This window comes from Lutra lutra, chromosome 6, assembly GCF_902655055.1.
Source record: "Lutra lutra chromosome 6, mLutLut1.2, whole genome shotgun sequence".
In the NCBI taxonomy this organism is placed as follows: Eukaryota; Metazoa; Chordata; class Mammalia; order Carnivora; family Mustelidae; genus Lutra; species Lutra lutra.
Window position 1 is genome coordinate 103,752,202 of NC_062283.1, and position 18,899 is coordinate 103,771,100.

At 37.6% G+C, this 18,899-nt stretch overlaps 1 protein-coding gene across 2 annotated transcripts in view; it reads right to left on the minus strand.

The window, feature by feature from the left end:
* The window catches only part of LCA5 (lebercilin LCA5), a 60,004-nt gene extending 47,296 nt beyond the window's left edge, over positions 1-12,708 (minus strand). Inside the window, exon 1 of one of the 2 annotated variants that reach the window (XM_047734522.1) lies at positions 12,659-12,708. The gene's annotated coding sequence lies outside the window, so the exon portion shown is untranslated. The other variant, XM_047734521.1, reaches the window with a different exon arrangement.
* Between the last annotated feature and the right edge of the window lie 6,191 nt (positions 12,709-18,899).

Genomic DNA, 18,899 nt, shown 5'->3' on the forward strand with positions numbered 1-18,899 from the left:
GAGATTCTTTTAGATATACCTGAATCTTTCTTTGCTGTAGTTCCCTCCTGAATGTTTTCAGACACAGCTTTCTCTGTTTCAATGTGTTTCATCTATCATTACTCTCTTCCTCTTTCAGAAATGTGCTGTGATGTCTTATCTACAGACAGTACCCTAAACACCTGATTACTAGTAAGAAATTGAATTGGTACTCAAGAAACTCCCAAGAACAAAAATCTGGGATCAGATAAATTCACAGGCGAATTCTACCAAACATTCAAAGAATACCTATTCTCGACATTTTTCCAAAGACATATAGATGGCCAACAGACACATGAAAAGATGCTCAATATCACTAATCATTAGAGAAATATAAATCAAAACTACAATGAGATGTCACCTCACACCTGTCAGAATGGCTAAAATCAAAAGCACAAGAAACAACAGATGTTGGTGAGGTGGTAGAAAAAAGGGAACATTCTTGCTCTACTAGTGGGAATGCAAACTGGTACAGCCACTGTGGAAAACACTATGGATGTTCCTCAAAAAGTTAAAAATAGAACTACCTGGGACACCTGGATGACTCAGTCAGTTAAGTGTCTGACTCTTGATTTTGGCACAGGTCATGATCTCAGGGTCATGAGGCTGAGCCCTATGTTGGGCTCTGTGTTAAGACACTGTAGCCTGCTTAAAATTCTCTCTCCCCCTCTCCCTTTGCACCTCCCTATCCCCACTCTCTCTCAAAACAAAAAATAAAAAACAAAAAATCTACCTTATGATCCAGACATTGTACTACTAGGTATTTACCAAAGAATACAAAAAAAAAAAAAAAAAAAAAAAAACCCTAACTCAAAGGAATACATGCACCCTGATATTTATAGCTGCATTATCTACTATAGCCAAACTATGGAAACAGCCCAAATATTCATTGACTGATGAATGCGAAAAGATGTGTGTGGGGGGGTGTATAATGTAATATTACTCAATTATAAAAGAGAAGTCTTGCCGTTTGCCATGGTGTGAATGGAACAAGAGAGTATTATACTAAACAAAATAAGTCAGATAAAGACAAATACCATATGATTTCACTCAAATGTGGAATTTCAGAAACAAAACAAACGAGCTTAGGGGGAAAAAAGAGAGGCAAACCAGGAAATAAACTCTTAACTATAGAGAACAAACTAATGGTTACTAAAGGAGAGGTGGGTGGGGGAATGGGTTAAACAGGTGATGGGGACTAAGAAGTGTACCTGTTGTGATTAAGCACTAGGTGTTGTATGGAAGTGCTGAATCACTATACTGTACAACTAAACTAATATTACACTGTATGTTAACTAACTGGAATTTAAATAAAACCAAAGAGGGAAAGCTTCCAGATACATTCTACAAGGTCAGCATTATGTTGATACTAAAAGCAAAGACAATACCAAAAAAAGAAAACTATAAGCCGATATACCTAATGAACATAGATGCAAAATGTCAACAAAATATTAGCAAACTACATTCAATAATACATTTAAAGAATAATTCAGTACCATTAAGTGGGATTTACTACAGGAACACCAGAACAGTTCAACAACTACAAACCATCAACATGACACACCACATAACAGAGGGATAAAAATCATATGATCATCTCATTAGATGCAGAAAAAACATCTGACAAAATTCAAAATCCATTCAATCCATCTACTGAGCGAAACTGTCAACAAAGTGGGCTGGCAGAAAACATACTGCAACATAATTAAGGCAATATATGTCCAACCCACAGCTAACACAGTATATTCAATGATGAAAAATTGAAAACTTTTCCTCCAAGATCAGGAACATGACAAGGATGCCCACTCTTGCCATTCTTACTCAAAATGACACTGGAAGTCCTAGCCACCTCAATCAGACAAAAAAATTAAAGAAAAGGCATCCAAACTGGTAAAGGAAAAAGTAAAACAGTCAATAACTGTAGATAATGATACTATATAGAAAACCCTAGAGACTCCACCAAAACACTATTAGAATACATTATTTCAATAAAGGTGCAGGATACAAAATGAATACACAGAAATCTGTTGCATTTCTATACATTAATAACAAAGCAGCAGAAAGAGAAATTTTTTTAAATTCCATTTACAACTGTTCCACAAATAACAAAATGCTTAGGAATAAACTTAACCAAGAACGTGAAAGAACTGTACTCTCAAAACTATTAAACTCTGAGGAAAAAAATTGAAGATGACACAAACAAATGGAAAGATATACCATGCTCATGGGTTAGAAGAATTAATATTGGTTTTCTTAAAGATTTTATTTATTTATTTGACAGAGAGAGAGAGAGATCACAAATAGGCAGAGAGGCCGGCAGACAGAGAAGGGGAAGCAGGCTCCCTACTGAGCAGAGAGCCCGATGTGGGCACAGGACCCAGGGATCATGACCTGAGCCGAAGGCAGAGGCTTAATCCACTGAGCCACCCAGGCGCCCCAATATTGTTTAAATGTCCATACTACTCAGAGCAGTCTACAGATTCAATGCAAACCCTATCAAAATACCAGTAATATTTTTTACATAACTAGTACAAGTAATCCTAAAATTTGTAAAGAAGTACAAAGACCCTGAACAGCCAAAACAATTTTGAGAAAGAAGAAAAAAGATGGGCGTATCACAATCCCAGAGAGTACTGGTACAAAAATAGACCCATAAATCAATGGAACAGTACAGAGAGCCCAGAAATAAACCCACCCTTGTGTGGTCAATTAATCTATGACAAAGAAGATAAGAATATATAATGGGAAAGATATCCTTCTCAATAAATGGTGCTGGGAAAACTGAACAGCAACATGCAAAAGAATGAAACTATACCACTTTCTTAAACTACACAAAAAAATAAACTCACAATAATTAAAGACCTAACTGTGAGACCTGAAACCATAAAACTCCTAAAGAATATAGGCAGTAATCTCTTTGATATAGACCTTAGGAACGTTTTTTAGATATTTCTCCTCGGCTAGGAAAACAAAAAAGCAAAACTAAACTATTGGGATTCCGCCAAAATTAAAATTTTTGCCCAGCAAAAGAAACCATAAAAAGGCAACCTAGTACATCTGTTAAAGGGTTACTATCAAAAATATATAAAGAACTTATCCAACTCAACACCAAAAAAAAAAAAAAAAAAAAAAAAAAATCCAATTAAAAAGTAAGCAGAAAACCTTAATAGACGTTTTTCCAAAGAAGACATATAGATAGCCAACTGACAAAAGAAAAGATGCTCAACATCACTAATCATCATGGAAATGCAAATCAAAACCACAATAAGGTATCAACTCACACCATTCAGAACAGTTAGTATCAAAAAAAGAATAAATTACAAATGCTGGAGAGGATGTGGAGGAATGCCTCACACTGGTGAGGCACATACCACCACACACTGGTGGCAGGAATGTAAATTGGTGCATTGGTAGTAACAGACTCACTTATAATAAGCATAGCATAACCTATAGAGTTAAATCTCTATGCTGTATGCTTAAAACTAATATAAAGTGTGTCATTTGGACCTCAATTAAAAAATGTGTGTGTGTGTGTGTGTGTGTGTGTGTGTATGCAAATAAAAATAAGTACTGTAGCTTAACATACCAACTTTCCACTAGAAGGAACCCTGAGGAATCACTTTTTTCTCTGAATAGAATAAGGAAACTAATACCTAGAAAAACAAACTGACTTACCCAAGAGTACAATTTACCTAAGGTGACAGAATTAAGTTAATAAGCCTTGAAATGGATCCAGGCACACCTCAGAGATATTGCAGGTTTAGTTCCAGACCACCAAAACAAAGTTAATATTGCAATAAAGCAGACTACAATAAAAATAGTCAAATGAATTTTTTGGTTTCCCAATGCATATGAATGTTTGAACCATACCATATGATAGTCTATTAACTGTGCAAGAGCATTGTTTTAAAAAAATGTACATACCTTAATTTAAAAATGTTTCATTGCTAAGAATTAAGAAATGTTAATCATCATCTGAGCTCTCAGTGAGTTGTAATCTTCTTGCTGGTGGAGCCTTGCCACAGTGTTGATGGCTGCTAACTGATCAGGGTGATGATTGCTGAAAGCTGGGTGGCTGTGGTTATTTCTTAAAATAAGACAATAAAGTTTGTTTCATTGATTGACTCTTCCTTCCACGAACAATTTTTCTGTAGCATACAAAGCTGTTTGAAAGCACTTACAGAAGAACTTTCAGAATTGTGGTCAGTCCTCTAAAATCCTGCCACTGCTTTGTCAACTAAGTTTCTATAGTATTCTAAATCCTTTCTTGTCACTTCAACAATCTTCACAGCATCTTTACCAGGAGAATCCATCCCAAGAAACCACTTTCTTTGTGCATCCATAAGAAACAACAACTCTTCTGTTCAAGTTTGATCATGAGATTACAGTAATGCAGTCATATCTTCAGGCTCTACTTCTAGTTCTCTTGCTATTGCCACCACACTTATGGTTACCTCCCCCACTGAAGTCTTGAAACCCTCAAAGTCATCCCATGAGTATTGGAATCAACTTCTTCTAAACTGCCATTAATATGAATATATTCACCTCTTCCCACAAATCACAAATGTTCTTAATGGCATCTAGAATGGTGAATCTTTTCCAGAATGTTTTCAATTTACTTTGCCCAGATCCATCAGAGGAATCATTACCTATGGCAGCTACATATTTCTTAAATAAGAGAACTTGAAAGTCAAAATTACTCCTTGATCTACAAGCTGCAGAATAGATGCTGTGTTAGCAGGCATGACAACAACATGAATCTCACTGTATATCTCCATCAGCTTTTGGGTGATCTGGTGCGTTGTCAATGAGCAGTAATATTTTGAAAGGGTTTTTTTTTTCTCTTTCCTGAGCAGTAGGCCTCAACAGTGGGCTTAAAATTTAAATTCAGTAAACCATGTTGTAAACACATGTGCTGTCATCCAGGCTTTGTTGTTGTATTTATAGAGCACAGGCAGAATAGATTCAGCATAATGCTTCAAATGGCTCTAGAATTTTTGAAATGGTAAATGAACACCGGTTCAACTTAAAGTCACCAGCTACATTAGCGCGCACGAGAATCAGTCTGTCCTTTGAAGCTTTGATGACAAGCACTGACTTCTCCTTTGTAGCTATGAAAGTCCTAGATGACATCTTCTTCCACTAGAAGGCTGCTGTGTCTACATTGAAAATCTATTGTTTGGAGAAGGAACCATCTTTATTATCTGAGATAGATCTTCTGGATAACTTGATGTAGCTTCTACAACAGCACTTACTGCTTCACTTTGTACTTTGACGTTACTGGGATGGTTTCTGTCCTTAAACCTCATAAACCAAGTTCTTGCAGCTTCCAAGGCTGCAAAAGTTTTCTTTTGCAGCTTCCTCACTTCTCTCAGCCTTCATACAACTGAAGGGAGCTTGGGCTGTACTCTGGAATAGGCTTTGGCTTACGAGATTGTTGGGGCTGGTTTGATCTTCTACCCAGACCACCAAAACTTTATCCACATCAGCAATAAGGCTGTTTTCATTTTCTTATCTTACTATATGTGTTCATTTCAGTAGCACTTTTTTTTTTTTTTTTATTTGATAGAGATCACAAGTAGTCAGAGAGGCAGGCAGAAGGGAGAGGAGGAAGCAGGTTCCCTGCTAAGCCGAGAGCCCGATGCGGGGCTCGATCCCAGGACGCTGGGATCATGACCTGAGCCGAAGGCAGAGGCTCTAACCCACTGAGCCACCCAGGCGCCCCTCAGTAGCACTTTTAATTTCCTTAAAGAACTTTGCCTTTGCACTTGCAACTTGGCTGTTTGATGCACAGGTCTACTTTTGGCTTTTCTTGGCTTTCAACATGCTTTCCTTATTAAGCTTACATCATTTCTAGCTTTTGATTTAAAGTGAGAAATGTCTGACTTTCACTTGAACTCTTACAGGCCATCACAGGGTTATTAATTGGCCTAATTTCCATCCTGTTTCTCAGGGAATAGAAAGGCCCAAGGACAGGGAGAGAGAGGGAGAACAGCTGGTTGGTGGAGGAGTCAGAATGCACACATTTATCAATTAAGTCCACTGTCTTATATGGATGCAGTTCATGGCACCCCAAAACAATTACAACAGTAACATCAAAGATAACCAACTAATCAGAGATTACCATAAGAAATACTATATCAAAAAAGTCTGAAATATTATGAGAATTTAGAAAATGTGACACAGTCAGAAAGTGAAAAAATGCTATTGGACGAAAATGGCACCAAGCGACTTGCTCAATGCAGGATTGCCACCACTCAAATTGTTAAAAAAAAAAAAATGCTATTTCTGCAAAGCACAATAAATCAAAGTCCAATTAAACAAGGTATCCCTGTACAAGTTTTCTCTTGGTTGAGTATCCCATTAGGTATTTCAGTATCAACAATCAGATGAAAACTACCTCATCTTTGAAATCATCTCCATTTGCATCTATCAATATTGTTGCCTTCCTGCCACTAAAACTGAAGAAGCATTTCTGTTCCTTTTCAGAGCTAAACCTTTCACCTGTCTCCTTTCCCATATCTTCTCTCCATCTCAGGACGGTGCCCCTGCTACTGTACTCTGCACAGGATCATTCCTACCAACAAAGAGGCTCTAATAAAGCTGTTGCTTGACTCCATGTCCTAATACATCTATGACCCAGTTGCTCTATTCTAATTTTCCAATAAATCTCTTTTGAAAAGTAATCTAGAATCTAGAATGTTATCTCTACTTTGTTGAATCTGCCTCCTCTTCCTTATGTAAATGTTGGAAAACCCAAGGCACCACACATTGGCTCTCTTTTCTTCATCTACACTCTCTCCTTAGGTGGTCTCATCTAGGCTTCATTTACTCTGACTTCCAGATTCACATATCCACCTTCATATGTGACAACTCTATCTGGGTATCCAAAAATCATTTCAAACTTACATGTCCAAAGCCAAAATCATAATTTGTCCTCTTTCTATGCCCACTCTTTCCTATTTTTCTAATTTCATTAAATGCCACTTTCATGTACTAAATTACTCCTGTCGCAAACCTAAGGATCATCCTGGATTCCTTCTTAACCTCACATCCCACATCCAAGCCATCTATGAAATCAGATGGTTTTATCTCCCAAAATACATTCCACATTATTTTTTATCATTCCCACTGCTACTGACTGCCCTAGACCAAGCCACCATCTTTTTTCACTTCAACTTCTGCTATTGTCTCCTAGTGATACCTGCTTTTATCCTTGCTTCCACAGAGAAAGCTATGACACAGAAGCAGGTAGCATTGCTCTCCTGCTTAATACTCTTCAATGGCTTTTTACAGCCATCAGATTCCACAACCAGACCTGCAAACTCATACAAGATCTAACCCCTCAGCCTACTTCTCCATCCTTTTTCTCATGCCACTCATATACTTTTTCAGCTAAAGTGGCCTTCTTTGTTGCCTCCAACATGCCAACCTTCTGCCAACTCACAGACTTTGGACTTGCTTCACCCTTTAACCCTAAGAGGTCCTTCTTAGAACTTTGCTCTTTCTCTTCCTCCTGCTCTCAGCACAAATGTCAACTTCTCCAAGATAGCTCTCCTAACATTTCTATTAAAGTAAGCCCAGTCACTCTATCTTAATTACTGTTTTATTTTCTTCATAGACCTTGTTACTATTAGAAATAATCTTACATTCATCTTTCTCTTGCTACTAAATAGAAAACCTGTAAGACCAGAAATCTTGTCTGCCTAGTTCACCATGGTAACAACACCACTCACTAATTTTTTATGGACTGAATGATTATTCTATAAAGCTATTCCAAATAGAACATTAAAAATTTCATTCTATAAAGTTTGTCTTTCTGTTTCAAAGGAAGTGTTAAATTTTCCCTCTTTTAAATAACTAAGCAAGACTTACTTAAATCTCTAAAATTCCTTAGAAGGGAGAAAAGTTAGCAAATCAAAAAGGTCTGCTCAGAGCCATTACCACAGTAAAGTTGGAATATTCTAACTCAGCTAATTTTAAATAACTGAGATTAACTAATATGGCTTCAGACAAAATAAATTTCACCTATACTTACAATAATATTTTCCATCTGACTAATATGGTCACAACATTACTAAATGAATAAATATTATTTTCTCTTAAAAGAAAAAAGTTACCTAGATATACAGAACACTGAAGATTTATATTCCATGTACAGTTCTCCAGCTAATTTAAGCTAATTCTTTGTGATGGAGAGTAAATCAACTAACAGTTGGTTCATCTGTCACCCCTATCTGTAAGAGGGTAACTACATAAAAGCAAAAAAAAAAAAAAAAAAAAACTACAAGTCTTGCCCAATTTCAATTCCTAAGAATTGTTTATTTTCTAAAAGTAGCCAGGAGTGCTACCATGGCAATGCTAGAAAACTAGCAAATCTAACATGTCATTTTTCATCCAAAAATAAACTTCTAAAAAGTCCCAAATAGTATAGTTCACATGTAACAAGTCAGGAAAAAGATGACCATAAGCCACTTCAGTACCAGAATGCCCCCTTTATATCGTTTCAAATGAATCAAAACTAGGTCTAAGCTAAAAAGCTTACTATATATGGAATAGCATAATAATTATCTGATTTACAAGACTTGAATAAAGGTTCTTAGTTTTAAGGAAAAAACTATATAAAATCAAAGAACTGTTCATATCTTGTGTTCAGCTTCTTTGTATAAAACATTGCTGCCTGGCCACCTCTGCTGCCAGCAAAAGAACTCAAAACAAGCAACTAGATAAGTAAAATAAAAATAAACTAAGAGAGAAAGGTATAAATAAGAAGATTTCTCTCCTCAAAAAGGAATATAAATAACTGAAGATGAGACAAAGTTAAAAACAATCTTGTTGCATTTAAAACTGCAACTACTTCTCTCTTACAAAGGAGAAAAAATTATTAGAAACAGATAAAGCCAAGTCATTTTTCTACCCTTCTACTGATATGTTCCACTATATTCCTAAGCATTTTTTTTATCCTACCTTTATTTACACAACACCTACTCCTGCTTTAAAATCAAACTATGTTTAGATTTTAAATATGGTTTTCTGGACTCTAGGGCAGAGCACAGCATATGCTAGACTTAAAATTTAAGGCATAATCAGCTTCATTTAAACAGCATTTTGAAACAGTGGTTCAAATTAAAGCATCTTAACTACAATATGCATTCCCAAAGTGTAGTCAGTCAAATGAAAACATCACAGAATATTCATTCATACATGTATAAGGCATTTACTGAACACCTACTATGTCAGGCACTAAACTATGAATGGAGAAACAAAAAATAAGATACAACTGACACCTTACCATTTAGAAACTCCAACACAGGAAGAAAAAGATAATGCAAGAGTACGAGTACTAATGACAAAAAAAATAAAGTAGGCTACGTACACTTAAAACTAAGATTGAGAGGACAGAGGGAATTTGGAAAGACTTCCAGAGGAAATAATGCCTAAATAAAGTCTTTAGGTATTACCTGAGGCTAAACACAAATATGGATGTTTTGGGGTTGATTTTTTTTTTTTGGTGCAGGGGGTGGATAATGGTAGATGAGGTTACTAAAAGAACACAGTTCATGACAGAAGAGTCTATTTCAGGAAAAGACAGCAGCATGTGCAAAAGTAAAAGGCATGAGATAGGTGAGGCATATCATCATACCGCAAAAAGTATGCAATTGTGCTATTCAAACAGCGGCTACTGAAAACGTGAAATGTACCTGGTCAGAAATGAGATATGTTGTCATGGCATTTTGAAAACTTAGTACATAAAAAAGAACATAAACTATCTACTTGAATATATTTTTAAATATTCATTACGTTAGGGGTACCTGGGTGGCTCAGTGGGCTGGGCCTCTGCCTTCAGCTCGGGTCATGATCTCTAGGTTGTGGGATCGAGCCCAGCATTGGGCTCTCTGCTCGGCAGGGAGCCTGCTTCCTCCTCTCTCTCTGCTTGCCTGTCTGCCTGCTTGTGATCTCTGTCAAGTGAATAAATAAAATCTTTAAAAAATAAAAAAAATAAATATACATCACATTAAAATATTATTTTGGATGTACTGGTTTAAATAAGATATACTATTAAAATTAATTTCACCTGTTTGTATTTTCCTGTGACTACTGAAAAAATGTTTTAAATTATGTATATGGTTCACATTATATTTCTTTTAGACAATGCTGGTTTAGAATGACTGCACTGGCTGGAGGGCAGTGATAAAGTAATAAAGAAGACTGGATCCAGTGGAAGAGACTGTTACAAGAAGGATCTTTATATCATACAAAGAAGTTGGTTAGAAAAAAAAGGATCTTCAGTAGGATTAAAATGATCAGATCCACATTTACAAAGATCCATCTCCAGCCCAAGAACTGGAGGCCTAATAAGGCTTAAGGCAGAAAAACAGCTGGTCTTGAAATCAGGTGACAAGTGATAGTGCTTTGAACTAACAGAGGGTAACTAGAGATGTAGAGTACAGAATTAAGAAATGTTTATCAAATAAAACAAACTGGACTTGATGACAGATTATATGTGGACTATGAGAACAGAGAATTCCAAATTCTTCCAAATTCAGAAAATGAATTTCAAAGTTTTGGGCTTACAAAATTGGGTAAATATGGTACCAATCAATAGGACAGGTCTGGTGGAGAAAGGTGATGGTTTCATATTAGATACATCGAGTTTAGGATGCCTGTAAGAAATCTATGTGGAAACATCAAAAATTAGCTATATAAATTTAGAACTAATTCAAGAGTTCCAGGACAGAGACAAAAACTGATTGTGCATTAATAAAATACAGATGGTGAAAGCCAAGATGACCAGAAGCCTGAAGATGAACTCAGCCAAAAAAAGAACAGAGTGAAAAGAAGGCAGAAGACTAAATTAAGAGGAAACGCGATACTGGTGAGCAGAGGAGGAGCATCATCCCACAAAGAAGCAAAGAAGATCAATAACAACAGGCAGAAGAAGAACCAGGTGAAAGAGCAGAATCTTCTTTGGGGCGTGGGGGGCGGGGGGGGGGGGGGTGTGGGCAGAGGAAGAGACAGAATCAAGCAGGCTCCATGCCCAGGCCAGAGCCTGATGCAGGGCTTGATCTCCCCACCTGGAGATCATGACCTGAGCTGAAATCAGAAGCTTAACCAACTGAGCCACCCAGGCATCCCAAAAGTAGCATCTTCTAATGGACTTCTGTGTCTGCTATTCCATGACTGCTTAATAGAAAAGATGTGATGCTGAGAAAAAAAAGAAAAATCTTTTCCAAAAATCACCAACTACTTTTTGATATTTGAAATGATTCTCGGGCGCCTGGGTGGCTCAGTGGGTTAAAGCCTCTGCCTTCGGCTCAGGTCATGATCTCAGGGTCCTGGGATCAAGGCCCACTACGGGCTCTCTGCTCAGCGGGGAGCCTGCTTCCTCTTCTATCTGCCTGCCTCTCTGCCTACTTGTGATCTCTCTCTCTCTCTCTGTCAAATAAATAAATAAATAAAATTATTTAAAAAAATGATTCTCTGTATATATTTGTAATATAAAATTCAAACGTGGAACTATAACTTGAAAAAATATGAATTAAAATAACGTAATAATCTCCAGAACTGTACCCTTTTTTCAAATCTGCATGTAGACCCCTCCTGCCAAAAAAGATAAATACATAAAAATCATTTAAATGGTGACTTTTGATCTCAACGATATTTTTAATCCAAGTTGATAGTAAAGGACCAGCATAAAAATGTTTGTGCCCAAGTGTACTTTCCTATGGAGAGGGGCCAAAACGTTCTTCAGACTTTCAGAGGAGGATCCAACAAGCAAAAGATTAAGAAAATCTCCAGTAACTGCAGCCCATCGAACTGCTCACACAAACAAAATTTCAAGAACAAATCCACTTTAATAGAACCATCCAATTTTTTCTTCAGTTATCTCATTATAGGTAGGAACATCACAAGAAATTAATCCTCACAACAGTATCTACTATTCCCATTACCAAATGGAAAAAAATATATATGCCCCTTGTTACTAGCCAACAATTTGTTACTAATTGATATTAGTAATTTGTCCAAGGTCACAAAGTGAATGAGAGGGGGTTTAAACTCAGGTGAACCTGGCCCATGGTCTTCACCACCGCGAAACACTGTATCCTTTTGGTCCTGCCCACGCAGAACACCAGCCAGAGCACTCCGACTCACCTGGCGCATTTTTTGCCAAATATCTTTCCTCTCATCCCAGCCTTGATGGACATGTAAAAATTTCACAGCCAGGATAAATGAGCCTTTCCGCTTTAACCAAACTGTCTTTAATCTCCAATTATTATCCCAGAGACACCGAAAGTTTCACAGTCTTCTTCCCCTTCTTGGCTCTGTCCCTCCTTTCCCATCTTCAGTCTCCACAGGCCTCTAGGGTTTCCTAATAATTCCTAACCCTATCTCTAGATTCTCCTGCAATGAGCTCCCTTCCTCCTTTTCTCGATTCCAACAAATAACCAAACCTTCTATAACTTCGTCTCCTCCTAACTTCCCAATCCCTCACCTGTAGCCAACCTCCCCTCCTTCTTGTCCTTTCCCGGCTGCCGTGCTCCTCACTTATTTGCTTAGGACTCTGTTCTCCCCGCGTCCCCAAACACTCCCTATCCCTAATCCGCTCATCCTCCCTGCTTTAACAACTCCACTCTCATACCTCCATCCAAGAATAGCCAGCCCCCCCACGCTTCAGTCCCAATCTCACTTCGCACCCCAACTCCCCAGTCTCCACGCCCACGCCAAAAGCCCACCCTCAACCCGCCCCGGCCCCTCCTCAGATTCGACGCGGCGTCCCGCCTCCTTGCCTTCTCTCCGCGGAACAAACTCCCCGTCTAGCCGCCCAAGAGTGGGTGCCGGGTTGCTGCGAAGATTGAGGGGCGGGAGCCAAGGCCGGGGTGCGGGAAGTTTGAACACGGGGCCAGGTTAGGGGCGGGGACCGTAGTTCCCTGGCGGCGGCGACGCGGCGACTTCGGCACCAGGGTAACGGAGACGGAGGACCATACTGCACTGCGGCAAGACTGCAGCCAATGATTCCCGCCCCCAATCTCCCATTGGCCTCCAGCACCAGACGACCATTCCTATTGGGGTCAGTGGAACTGGAAGGCGGGACAATGAGTACGGGAGAAGGCAGCCATTGGTTGACCGCTTCAGTTGTAGCGGCAGCCGGGAGTGGGGAAGTGGTTCCCGCCCTAGCTCTGCGGGGTGCGGCGGGCCTCGGTGGGCAGTGCACGGCTTTACGCGACCGCACAGCTTCAAGGGCCTTGGATGGTTCGGGGAGGATGTGGGCGGAGGGGAAAGGGGGTTGGTGTAATGAGTTGTAGAAATTGGCAAATGCGTGATGGAAAACGTTGAAAACTGTTTTGAATCCTTCTTGGAAATCAATTGATTTTAAATTAGGAAGAAATTAATTATAAACAAATAGCTAGTTACTTCTCGGTCTTAGCACCGAGATTGCTTGTTTTCAGGAGTTGATGGAGTTAGTGTACTAAGGGTCCTTCCTTGAGGTCCTGACCTTTGTAATTCACGAACGCGCAGCAAGTTTGGCTTGAAAGTGGGGTGTTTGTTTTGTTTTGTTTTGTTTTTTAGGTTTTGGAAAGGGTTCGAGGCGGAATGACATTTGAAAGATTTGCACATTAAAAAAAAAAAGTAAATGTCGTGGTGCATGTCAGTAACCTATTGAGAATTGCAGTATGGCATTTTCCCTTTTTAAAAAACTGACAGTGCGTTAAACGGCATTAATTGCGGGAGGCAGGGAAAGTAAAAAGCAAATGCTCTCTTCGGTGAAGGTTAATTTAAGCAATTCTAAAGGTTCTGATTACCAAGACGGCTTAACACCGCACCCCGCTTTTTTCGCCATTGGTAATTTCTTCAAAACTGGGCTTACCTCCATTCTGCAGAGTGTCTAAATCTTGAAGGCAAATGCATTGTAATCAATCCTCTCACCATGAATTATGGTAATTCTGTTTCTTGCCTGACCTCGTTTTTCCCAATTTTGTCCTATTTCAAAGCTTTCATTTTATCCTGTCAATATCTTTCACTTCAAGTTACAGACTAACCCACCTTAACAATACTGTAATTAAATGCAATTTTCTGTATAGAAAGTAGAAGATAGGAATCGTCTGTTAGTGAAAAAGATGAGTAATACCTAAAGTGCACTTAAATAACATTTCATCAGTTTAAATCTGCTAATACTCTTCGTTAAAATAGCTCACTGGTTATTACTGACTCCATTAGAGTTAATATTACGTGGTTTAATAAACGCATTGGTAGAGTACTTTTAAAGGAAATAGCTATAAAGGGTGAAGAAACATGCTGTGTTTAGGTGAAAGAACAAACTTCTCTCTCCAAGGAGTCAAATGAAGGTTGCTAGCTTTCAAGGACAGCTGAGAATGAAACTAACATTCATTCTGCACTAGCAATGTGCTAGGCAATGTAATCTCATTCCATCTTCATTGCTGATTCTAGACGGGTGTTATTCATTGTTATACCTGAGGAATCAGATTCAGAGAAATGAACGAATCCACTAGGAAATACTAAAGTAGTAAGTGGTAGAGGCAAGAATGAAGCCTAGGTTAGCTGAATTCCAGGATTCAAATTGAATGCCTTTAATATGTTTCACCTACAGGTTAATAGAGTTGCTAGAAAGCAAGAAAGTACTTAAAAGGTTAGTCGTCTCCAAAAAATTATCTAATTGTATATAACACATTTTCAAGATGTTTACAATGTGCACTTTTATTCATTCTATCATATTTGGAGTAACAGTGACTATCAATTTATTTGACCTTGAATAAAGACCCAAAGGATTTCTAAATCTCCAGGACTAAAAACCAGCTTATTGAACTAATTCTTTAAAATGTATCCCAAAACATGAGATAATTTCTATTCTGCTTTTCAGAAAAAGAGAAAGCCAACAAAAGTATATTTTTATATTATGACACTTGAAATTATATTTAATAGGAATAAGCCTTCTTATTATTTTTAAAGATTATATTTATGAAAGGAATTATACTATATATATTATAATAATCAGTATGATTAGAGTTTTATTTTTAATATATATTAAATATATTTTTAAATATTTTAATATATTTTCATATAACACTGTAGTTTTATTTTTAGTATTTTGGCCTTACACAGTATTGCAATATCTCCAGATTAATCATTTTGCTAACTGAATGTTCCCTTTCTGCAAGATTTTGATTGCCTTGATTAATACCATGTGATGATACAGATATTGTTAATTAAACTCTTCCTAGAAGTGCTTACCAATGAAATTATTCCCATTTTCCATGTGAAGAAACTAAGAAGTTTGAGCAATAAATCAGAAGTTTCATAAAATTAATAGGTAGACTTCCTTCTGTAGACAATCCAGAAATTACAATGACTGCATTTTAAAAGGAGCATACTATAAAAAAATCATATCTTAGAAAGCACACCAGTATAATCATCCTTAGCTAAAGTTTGGTTGTGAGTGCCTGGGTGGCTCAGTTGGATGAGCGACTGCCTTTAGCTTATGTCATGATCCTGGAGTCCCAGGATCAAGTCCTACATAGGGTTCCCGGTTCAGTGGGGAATCTGCTTCTCCCTCTGACCCTCCCCCCCTCATACTCTCTCTCTTTCTCTCAAATAAATAAATAAAATCGTTTTAAAAAATTAAATTAAAAAATAAAGTTTAGTTGTCCATTTAGCACCATTCTTTGGGAAAAAAAAAAAGCATTGTCACGATTTTACATATCTTACCTAGATAGGTGATAATAAAAAAAATTGGGGGGCCTGGGGGGCTCTGTCGATTAAGTGTCTGCCTTTGGCTCAGGTCAGGATCCCAGGGTCCTGGCATTGAGTCCCACATGGGGCTCCTCCCTCCCACTTGTGCTTTATCTTACACTCTCTCACTATCTCTCAATCTCGAATAAATAAATAAAATCTTTAAAAAATAATAAAAGCTGTTCTTAAAAAATTTAAAAAAAATTTAAAACTTTTAAATCAAACTTCTGGTGTCCGTAATGCTAGAAAATTTTAAACTTATTAAGAAATTACAGGTTGGGGCTCCTGGGTGGTTCAGTTGGTTTAAGCATCTATCTTCAGCTCAGGTCACCATTTCAGGGTCCTGGGATCCAGGGCCTAGTGGACTCCCTGCTTTAGCAGGGAGTCTGCTTCTCCCTCTCCCTCTGCCCTCCCTCCCCCCCACCCCGGTTATGCTCATGGGTACATGTGCATGTGCTCTCTCTCTCTCTCTAATAAATAAGTAAAATCTTCTTAAAAAAAGAAATTACAGGTAAATAGATTGTCAGCATATAATACTAACTTTTAAACAGCATCTAATATGCTAGGTGTTCAAAAGAAATTGAATGGCTTAGGGGACGCCTGGGTGGCTCAGTTGGTTGGGCAGCTGCCTTCAGCTCAGGTCATGATCCCAGCATCCTGGGATCGAGTCCCACATCGGGCTCCTTGCTCTGCAGGGAGCCTGCTTCTCCCTCTGCCTCTGCCTGCCATTCTGTCTGCCTGTGCTTGCTCTCTCTCCCTCTCTCTCTCTGACAAATAAATAAGTAAAATCTTAAAAAATAAATAAATAAAAAAGAAAGAAATTGAATGGCTTAGGAAAATTTGAGCAGGTGTAAATAATAGTAAAATTGGAGACACGTACGGTGATTTGATCTTCCAGAAACAAATTTAGTCTAGTTGATTATTATTATTTGCCCTTGAAGTACAGAAGGCTGATACCCTTTGATTATTGCTTTGTTTAAAGGATAAATCTTTTTTGATCGCTATATGAAATTTGCAATTTTATTATTTTATTAGTGGAGAAAGAAATAAAACCATTGAGATGTTTACTAGTATTTTTCTTCTTTCATAACCGGTGAGTAAATCATTGATAGTTTCTCAATTTCATGGAATTTATTTGAACGTGAGGATCTTTTACTTTTGTTTTGCATAAAAAGAGTTAAGCCAAAAATTGGTTTTAAGTTAGTTTTTAATACATGTTTTTGGGTTTCATTACTCCACAACTACATCTTTAAGTAAATTGACCTACAGACTAAGTGCTATCTCCAAAGCAGTAGAAATAGCACTGAAGGAAAACATAATTCTATTTGTATTCACATTGTTAGATTTGAAAGGGAGAATGTCAGTACAATTTTCTTAGTAGGCAATTGCCTGTTCTTAACTGAAAATAATCCATAGGAAATTCTGTTAATATCAGTGACTATATTTTTAATTTACAATAAGTATGTTAGGTAATTTTAATTAATATTAAATTATTGCTAAGTAATAATTTAATTAGTTAATGTGCTAGGTGATTTTTAATTTTAATTGACAGATATGTTAGGTAAATCAATATTATTTATTGAAAAAAGTGTTTTTACTACTTCAGGATTCTAGCATAAAACAGCCAGTTATTTCTCCAGTAAAGACAGGAAAATGGCAGAATCACAGTGGAAAACTAAGTTAAACACTTTCATTCATTCACTAAATACATATTGAGTACTTACTACACACTGTTAGAGAATACAAATATGAAAAATAAAGTCCTTGTCTTCTACCTGCTTACTGTCTAATGAACAAGAAAAATAAGTTTCTCGAATTGCAGTTACTGTGTATTAAGGGCTATTATAAAGGTATCTTTAGGGTGTTAAGGGGACTTGCAAGAGTGACTCTTAGCTCAGCCTGGTGGCCCAGATATGCTTCCCAGAAAAACTAACTCTCGAATCGTAGCTTATGTTACATAAAAGCTAACTGGAGGTGGGAAGATTGATAAGATAGAAACAAATCAGTATACAGCATTAGAGGGGCAGGACAAATCACTGAGGAAGACATGATGGGGAACACTTAGAAAGGGAACGGCCCAAGATACGACCTGAGAGGGAGCAAAGGCTGAATGTTTAAATGCCTTTCTAAGAAGCATATATTTAATACCAAAAGCCAAGGAGTGACTAATGAGCTTTTGAACAGAGAGGATTGATACGATTTGATCTGCATTGGAGAAAGATGATCTCAGTGGCATCATGCAGGGTGAGACCAGAAGCAGAAAGTCAGCTAAGGGCTTTAAAACTTCAGAAAGGGGTGAGTAATATAGGCAAGAAATGAGGAGGCCTGCATCAGCTAGTATCAATTGAGCACCTTCTATTCCTGGACCTGAGCTTAAAGTTTTATAAACTCCCTTTATCCTTGCTACAACCCATTTTAACCCTTGTTACAATTCTATGATACCGTATTATTTTTATTATTTTGTTGTTGTTGTTGCAAGTGAAGCCATGGTTGGGGTGGGGATGGCAGTTAAGAACTTGGCCCAAGGTTACAGTTAAATAGAGGAGTAGGGATTTAAACCCTTGTCTGACTCTGGGACCTGAGCTTTCATCCATCTTTTTTCCAAACTGTGTTTGTAACTCATTAATGAATCATCAAATCAATTTATGGTTTATGATCACATTTTTTAAATAGATATAGAGTGGAACAGAAAAATAGAGTATTTCTGTACAGAAAGGATAAGTACCGTGAAGTTTTTGTTTCAGTTACTTTTATATACATGTAATGTGTATTTTTTTTACTATATCTCAAAGGTAAAAAAAAAGTTTGAAAAATCACCATATTGCAATCATAACAAAGAGAAAGAAAATGGATATGTACTACCTGTGTTACCAGACTGATCGCATGTAGGAGGGTGGAGAGGGAAGAAGGAAGCTAGGTTGAGCCCAGATTCCTGAGTAAGACACGTGGCACCCTTCACCAAGACAGTGAGTACAGAATGCAAGTGAGAGGTAAAGGACAGTAAGGAGTAATTTGTTTGAGATATCTACAGGACATCCAGGTAAGAATGCAGATGGTGTTTCTTATGTAGACAAGCACACATCTCTAGCATATCCTAGTAATTTTACTCCAAGGTAAAACAGGAGAAACAAAAG